The sequence below is a fragment of the Delphinus delphis genome, chromosome 9 (assembly GCF_949987515.2).
Source record: "Delphinus delphis chromosome 9, mDelDel1.2, whole genome shotgun sequence".
Taxonomy (NCBI): domain Eukaryota; kingdom Metazoa; phylum Chordata; class Mammalia; order Artiodactyla; family Delphinidae; genus Delphinus; species Delphinus delphis.
The window spans coordinates 42,343,875-42,352,404 of record NC_082691.1 but is presented as its reverse complement, the minus strand read 5'-3'; positions in this window follow the sequence as shown (position 1 = coordinate 42,352,404).

Genomic DNA, 8,530 nt, shown 5'->3' with positions numbered 1-8,530 from the left:
AATTCTATCTATTCTACCTCTCTAGTATCTCTGGAATCTGTCTCATAGTTGAAATGTCTGTTGCTACTACCCCCTAATTTTTTATGGAAAAAAGCCCAAGTCCTTACTGTGGTATTAGGAATCTTTTGTTATCTGGCCACAACCTAAATTCACAATCTTATTTCCTATCTTTGCCCCTCATTTATGTCCCAGGCAAATTGAGATGTTTGCCATTCCTTGGAAATAGTTCTTTCTTTTATGCACACTTTGCTCATTCTGTTCCTTTCTTCCTAGAAAATTATGTAACCATTTCTTTAGTCTCCCAATCTTACTTATTTTCCAACAGCCAGCTCAGGTGTCCTTCCCCGCTCTCCTTCTCTTCCTCAAAACTTACTGAAACATTTGGTGACATTTCCACATGTGTACTTCGAAAAGAATTGCCTAATCACAAAGAAGATTTTTGATTTTGTTTTTGAACTTTAGCTTTTCGTTTTGAACTGAACTTAAAACTTGTTTTAAACTTTTGTTTTAATCATTAGTTATTCAAATACATTTTGCTCGCTTAGAGTTAGTATTTTCATTAAGGTTTTAAAAATCTTTTATCAAGTAGAATGATCTGAAGTTAGATGAAATGTGATAAAAAATATCTTGGTAGAATGATAGGGGTGAAAAAAAGATTTATTATATGCATGTGCTTTACCTTGCCAGTTTCTCAAGAAAGAAAGAAGAATCATTAGCAAATTCATGAGGGTTTTTTCCTGATAGATTTCTGTTCCTTTGATCAGTGGCTTTCAGAATTTCTTTTTAAGTTGTAAAACCTATTTTTTATACAATGTCTTACATAGAACCCCAATGTGTGACAAAATGTAGCCACTTAGGTTTCATTGGGAGAAGACTCGGAGTCCTTCACTACTCATCTTCCCCAATAGCCCCTGAAGCCGTTGGTCTAGAGTGTGATATAGTCACTTCTTTAACTTAGTACAGTTTAACAAAACTGCTTTGGTTTATGATGAAACATATTTTATAAGTGGGCAAATATAAGCTTAAATTTATATTTTATGTTTATATTTTATAAATAGCTTTGAAAATGACCATAAAGGGAAAAACAAATGAATTCCTATTTTCTAATTAGTTATTTTCCATTCTTACATATACTTCAGATTGTTAGTCTTCAAAGGGAGCTTAAAAAAAAAGTTTGAGACTTTGGGCAACGTGTATCATCTTAAAGTGATTTTGTAATGAACAAACATTTTCATTTCATGAATTCCAGATTCTAATAGAATATATTGATAATAACATTTTTGACAAAAATGCCCTCAAGGAGACTAGAACTATGAAGAATTCTAATTCCAAATCTGCTTCAGATATTTAGTTCTTTTTTTTTTAGATTCTGTACTTTATTTTTTTTTAATTTATTTTTGGCTCCATTGGGTGTTCATTGCTGCATGCAAGCTTTCTCTAGTTGTGGCGAGTGAGGGACTACTCTTTGTTGCAGTGTGTGGGCTTCTCATTGCGGTGGCTTCTCTTGTTGCGTAGCACGGGCTCTAGGCATGCAGGCTTCAGTAGTTGTGGCACGCGGGCTCAGTAGTTGTTGCTCGCAGGCTCCAGAGCGCAGGCTTGGTAGTTGTGGCACACGGACCTAGTTGTTCCGCAGCACGTGGGATCCTCCCCCACAAGGGCTCGAACCCGCGTCCCCTGCATTGGCAGGCGGACTTGTAACCACTGCGCCATCAGGGAAGCCCCAGATATTTAGTTCTTAAAGTTTAAAGGGTACACTTTCCAAATAAAACTTACTGTTTTGTCTTATTGATAATTTGTAAATAACTATTTCTACTGTTTAGAATAAAAACAAATGGTATCTGTAAAAACCTATGTAAAGTTAAGAATGAGGTTAAAGTCAGATTTTTTTTATAGGGAGTGTTTACTCAAATGTAAACTTTCATATTATATTTAGGATAATGTATTTTATCCCAGAAGTTATTTGTTCGCATATAAATTGTAATATTTTAAAGTTACACCCTTACTTGTTTATATATTAATTTTAATTTTGTCCTTATGGATAAATTTTGTGCTTTTTGAGTTAAGCAATATGGAATTTTCTAAAATTACGTTTTGAATATTCATGTTGTTTATCACACGTAACTTTAAAAGCATCACCTTCTTCAACCAATATCTTTTCCTTCCTAAAATACTAGCTGACTCTTTTATAAGCCTTTGCCTGGTTTAAAAAAGATAAGAGTGCTTTCAACACCCCTGAACCATGGAATTCCCAATCTTTTTTCCATGCCTTTTATTTTTCCCATAGCACCTGTCACTATGTGAAATACTGTACATATTTACTGATTTATTTGTTTATTGTCTGTATCCCTATAATGAGAACAGGGATTCTTGTCTATTTTATTAACTGCTGCAGCACTCATTCACCTACCACTCAAATTACTTAGAACTCAAATATTTGCCAATGAAAGAAAATCTTGAAATAACATAGATTTTTATAGAATCTAAAAAAAGTTTTAATATTTCCAGGGTCTTTCATTTGTAATAGTCAGTATGAAAGTGTTGTTTAGATATATAGTGTGTGTTTCATCATTGCTATACCATTAGTAATTTCAAGAGTGGCATCTGTGACTTGATTCAAAGAGAGGAGGCCAAAACATTGCTGTTGTGTTAAAAAGTCAGCTCATGCTCTATGCATTCTTCTACTGTATGTCAAACTGACAGCTTAATGTATGAAAAAGATTGTATGGAAGACCACAGTGATTCATTTGAATAGTCTGTATTTTGATACTGTTTGAATTTTAAACAGAAAGCTTATGGTTCTTATGGAAGGAAAAATAATGGAAAAAGTACATTGTGCTATTTATTTACATTAGGGGAAAATTGTGCAGCTCACACACAAAGCCATGCATTTACAGACTTTTTCTTTAATTAGTGGTACTCTGTAATGTTTGTATTTATTGAATATTTATTAAGAAATATGTGTCATATAACAGACTGAAAAGTTATCTCAGGAGCCAACGTGTTTAATGGAGTAAAGTCAATCATCAAAGTAATAGCTAAAATGTTAAGAGCTATTTCTTTCAAGCACTTAATGAGCATTCTTTATGCATTATTTTATGAAATCTTTACAGACTTATGATGTCATACTATTATTGCTATTTTTCATTTTACAATTAAGAAAACTGAAGCTTAGATCAACTGGTGTTTTAATTTTGACTTGAACTTTCAACCAAAAAATAACTTATTAATGTCAGGAAAGCAGTGCATTGCTTTTGATGGCTGTTACTCTGGATTTTAACATAGGTCTGCTTTTATCATTTTAAGATTTATCAAAGGCACATGTATTGTGTTAACAGTATGATAGTCTCCTTTTTATGGAAAATATTTTTATCATATATTTAAAAGTATATCTAAAGACATAAGTATGATACTTAGAATTGCAAGACTAAATATGATGTAGTGGTGGGTACTGAAAGTTTCAATCCAGTAAACTTTGAGCAACAACTATGTATAAGGCACTGCATTTGGTACTAAAGGGGTTAAAAAAGATGAAAGTAATACAGTTACAACTTCAAAAACAGACAGTTTAGTGGCTATGAATAAAGTGGTTCCCACCTTTATCTCTTGGACACTTCATCCTCCTCTGTTCTTCAGTGTTCAATTCAGTACTGTGGTGGAGAATAGAGTTGGAGTACAACTATAGCATTTTGGGGGACTGGGAGAATGGGATACCTAAGGAAGACCATGGGAGTCTAAGCATAGCTTTCCAATTAGTGTACTGCAGATTGGTTACAGGTGTGCCAGCCTTCTAGCAGCGGGTGACCTGGGGCTGCTTGCCCTCTCAAGCTGTGAGCATTCTTGTTAGTTTGTCCTAATGGACTGAACAAACATTTTCTATGAATGCTATGGAGGGAAAATGTTGGGAAGCCCTGTAGTTGAAGGAAATGATGAACAAAATCATTTTTTTTGTTAATCCTGTTAGCTCTGACAGGAAGCATGTGGCATATTTCCCAAACTTTCATTAGAATAGACTATAGTATTATTAATATTTTCCCTTAAGTCAACTCTGGGTTTCAACTTAGGTCTGCTTTTATCATTTTATGATTTATTAAAGGCAGAGATGTAGCTATTATATAAATAATACATATATAATCTTAGTTGTAAGTAATGTGAAGGTAAAAATGATTTCTGAGGACCACCATCTTATATATCAATTCTGTGTGTAGACACATACTGATTTACAAGGAGTTCAAAATGAATATATAGAATGAGTCACTTAAAACATTCTTTTTGAAACAACATGACTTTAAATGCTGGTAGCTTTGTTCAAATCGTCTTTTCACTTTCCAGTGGTAGAAATACAGTATTCACGGACACTTGCTCTGAGCGGTAAGCATTTTTATTTAGTTTATCTAGAACTGTAGACCAAATCCCAACAGCAGGGTGCCACTTTGACTTGATTTACAAACTACCTATTTAAGTTTTTGGACACTTCACTCTCATAGGATTCCAGTTGAGCTGCAGATGTTTAGCCAGGCCAGTTGGCTGTATCCAGAATTAATTGGAATTCTAACTAGGACAAATAACAAATATATTCATCTGTGTTATCCTAATCAAAATCCTGACAAAAATTGTCATGGAACTTGACAAGCTAACTCTAAAACTCAGATGGAATAATAAATGGGCAAGACTAGACAAGAAAATTTTGAAAAATAAGCAGAAAGTGTGTTTGCCATACAAGCTATTAGATCATATATTAGATCATACTTTAAAACTATAGAAATCGAAACAGCCTATTATTGACCCAGAAGTAGAAAAATAGGTTTTAGGAACTGAATACAGATTCATAAAAGTCCTTTACCTCAAAGTCCTTTACCTTTAAAACTGGTAGGTAAAGACATACTATTTAATAAATGGTGTCAGAGTGATTTATTATTCATTTGGGGAAAAAAGGTTAAATTCGTGCCTCACATTGTTCACTAAAATAAACAATGTGAGGGCTTCCCTGGTGGCGCAGTGGTTGAGAGTCCGCCTGCCAATGCAGGGGACACGGGTTCGTGCCCCGGTCCGGGAAGATCCCACATGCCGTGGAGCTGCTGCGCCCGTGAGCCATGGCCGCTGAGCCTGCGCGTCGGGAGCCTGTGCTCCGCAACAGGAGAGGCCACAACAGTGAGAGGCCCGCGTATCGCAAAAAAAACAACAACAATGTGAGAGTTGAATGATCTAGACCAGGGGTCAGAAAACTCTGATCCATGGCCTGGCTGCCTGTTTTTGTAAATAAAGCTTTTTAAGAACACAGCCTTGCCCATTTCTTTATGAATTGTCTTTCATGCAACAGCAGAGTTGAGTTGTTATGCAACAAGGACCATTTGGACTACAAATCCTAAAATATTTACTCTTCGGCCTTTTAAGAAAAACTTGTCTGACCCCTGATTTAGACGTTAAAGAATCACCATAAAGCAGTATTTAGGGGGTAGAAAAAATAGGATTATGTTTATGGGTATAGCCAAATTAGTTATAGTAGGCTAACTGCTATATCAAATAATCCCAGTATATCAGTTTTTCACAATGAAAGTTTACTTCTCACTTTATGTTCAGTTCCTAAGCAGTTGGTTGTTCTGTTGCAAGCAGTCTCTTAGAAGTGTAGAATCCTGCCATCCCTTAACGCAGTGAAGACCTGCTCTAGATCCTGTAGGGGAGCAGAATTTTACCACCCTAAAATGTCTCTTTGGAATATTAATTGTTTCAAGCTGGTCATTTTCTGAGAACCAGCAGACATGGGAGGGGCTCTGAAAACCAAGTAGGAATTGCCCTTTTTAAAGAAGCATTTGTTTACATTTGTAAGGGAAATCTCCATTTGTAAGGGTGTCTCCCTCTCTGTGCCTGGAAGAGGAAGATCACCAAACTTCTAGAAACTCTTGTCCCAGGAGAAGGCAATGACTTAAATCTGCAAAAAAGCCTTACCCTGTTTACTGTGCTTTTCCTGGTAATCTCCCATAGCTGACTCTCCCTACCCTCAACTTCCTTTTTTATCTTTAGTTGAGGATGGTATTTAAGGTGAAGGCTTTGGCCATTTGGGGGAGTTACTCAGTTTTTTAGGTCTCTCCTATCAATACATGTTATTAAACTTTGATTTTCTCCTGTTAATCTGTCTCATGTCAATTGAATTATTAGACCAGCTAGAAGAACCTGCATAGGTAGAGGAAAATTTCTTCCTCCTCAACACTATTTATAGTTCTTTTTTTTTTGTAATTAAATAGCATCAATTATATAATTAAAACAAGAAATATACTCACACAGTAGGAGTCAGAATTGTTCCAGAGAAAGATATCTGAAGTGCTTAAAAAATAATAATAATAAATTAAAAAGATGTCATTTCAACCATACATATTTTTTAGTCTCAGTGGAACAACATTATTACTAAAACTTAACTTTATAATTGCTAGTGATTATTTTGAGAGCAAATTCAAATGTACTATACAGTCTATGTTAATTTTGCATAGAGATATTTAATATGTCACTTAGGTTCTACAATCAGTTTTATTTTATTCAGTGCAATATAGTACATAAAACATACCTATTATAAAATCTATTTTCTAAATGAAGACAGTTTAATGTTTTGTTTCCCATATTAGTGAATTTCATGGAGCAAGTATCTTTCTACACAATTTAAGATTATGGAAATCAAGTTGATATTGTTTAGCCAATCTACATGGAGTAAGCTTGTTGAAACAAATATGTCATTTATGAATTATATACAATGTAATGTAGGTGAATTGTGCTGACACGATAGAGGTGATTATAGTGTTTGGATTTATGTGTGCTCAAAGTACAAAGCAGCTAAAGGACTAATAAGTCAGTTGCCCTTTGTATGAATGGCTTCTTTATGCATTAGTCATCTGTCTATTGGGACTCATGATTCTAATGGCAAAGTTCCTCATAAAGATAATGTTACTCCTTCCTCTGTTGGTGACAACTTGTTGCCTCAGAATATCCATTCTCTTCTTTTTAGAGCTCTGAGTTTTAGGTGGGTCCCTTGCCAACAAGTAAAAGACTACCTTTACCAGCCTGCCTTGTGGCTAGATGTGGCATATGACTAAATCTAGGCCAATAATATGTAAGTGGAAGCACTGTATATGGGACTCATGGTTAGTTTTTGAAGGAAAAGGGCATGCTCTTCTCTCTCATCCTCTTTTCTGTTGCCTTGAACCCAGACTAAATGACAGGAGCTCTAGCAGCTCTTTCAGACTATGAAGTAACCATGAATTAGAAACCAACACTGAAGGTGATGAACAAGAAATAAAGACTTTCTCAACAAACATTGAGGGAATTTGTTGCTGATAGGACCTGCCTTGCAAGTAATGTTAAAATAATTTCTTCAAAGAGAAGATATAGGTCAAAAACTTTTATCTACATAAAGAAAGGAAGAACTTTAGAGATGGAATAAGAGAAACAAAGGTCATTCAACATGGTGCTGGGTTAGGAATGTCTCTTGGGAGTTCATTTGTGAATCCCCAAACCCAGGCCCGTCATGCTGCAGACCTTCTGTAAAGGTTTCCCAAGAAGTGAACACCAAAACCTGGAGTAAGAAATATTGGGGCTCAGGCTTCCCTGGTGGTGCAGTGGTTAAGAATCCAATGCAGGAGACACGGGTTTAAGCCCTGGTCCGGGAAGATCCCATGTTCCACAGAGCAACTAAGCCTATGTGCCACAACTACTGAAGCCTGCGCTCTAGAGCCCGCGACCCACAACTACTGAGCCCGTGTGCCACAACTACTGAAGCCTGTGCGCCTAGATCCTGTACTCCACAACAAGAGAAGCCACCGCAATGAGAAGCCTGCGCACCACAACAAAGATTAGACCCCCGCTCACCGCAACTAGTGAAAGCCCACGGGCAGCAACGAAGACCAAATGCAGCCAAAAATAAATAAATAAACAAACAAGTCAATTAAAAAAAAGATATATTGGGGCTCACGGTTAAAGAACCTGCCAGAGGGAGATCATCTTCAAAGCAATGCCACTTTTCATCATTTCCCATTCCACTTTTGGCATTAATATAATTTCACTGGAAAAGGTAAATGGTAAGTTATACAAATAATATTTTTAAAACAGGAAATAAGCAAAGAAAAAAAAAACTAGAGTTACCACCCTCCTCTTCATCCTTTTATTCTAACTGTACCCCCCTTTACACTATAGCTCCCACTTTATTTTTTTATTATTTTTTTTTTTGCGGTACGCGGGCCTCTCACTGCCGTGGCCTCTCCCGCCGCGGAGCACAGGCTCTGGACGCCATGGCCCACGGGCCCAGCAGCTCCGTGGCACGTGGGATCCTCCCAGACCGGGGCCCGAACCTGCGTACCCCGCACTGGCAGGCAGACTCCCAACCACTGTGTCACCAGGGAAGCCCATATAGCTCCCATTTTAAACAAAGCCTATGAAATGGTACACGGTAGGTCTCTTGAACTTTAGGCATTGATGTACCACTTTCACAATTGTCATCATTCCCACTGTGGAAGTAAAATTTATATTTTATGGCAAGACAAGAAAACTT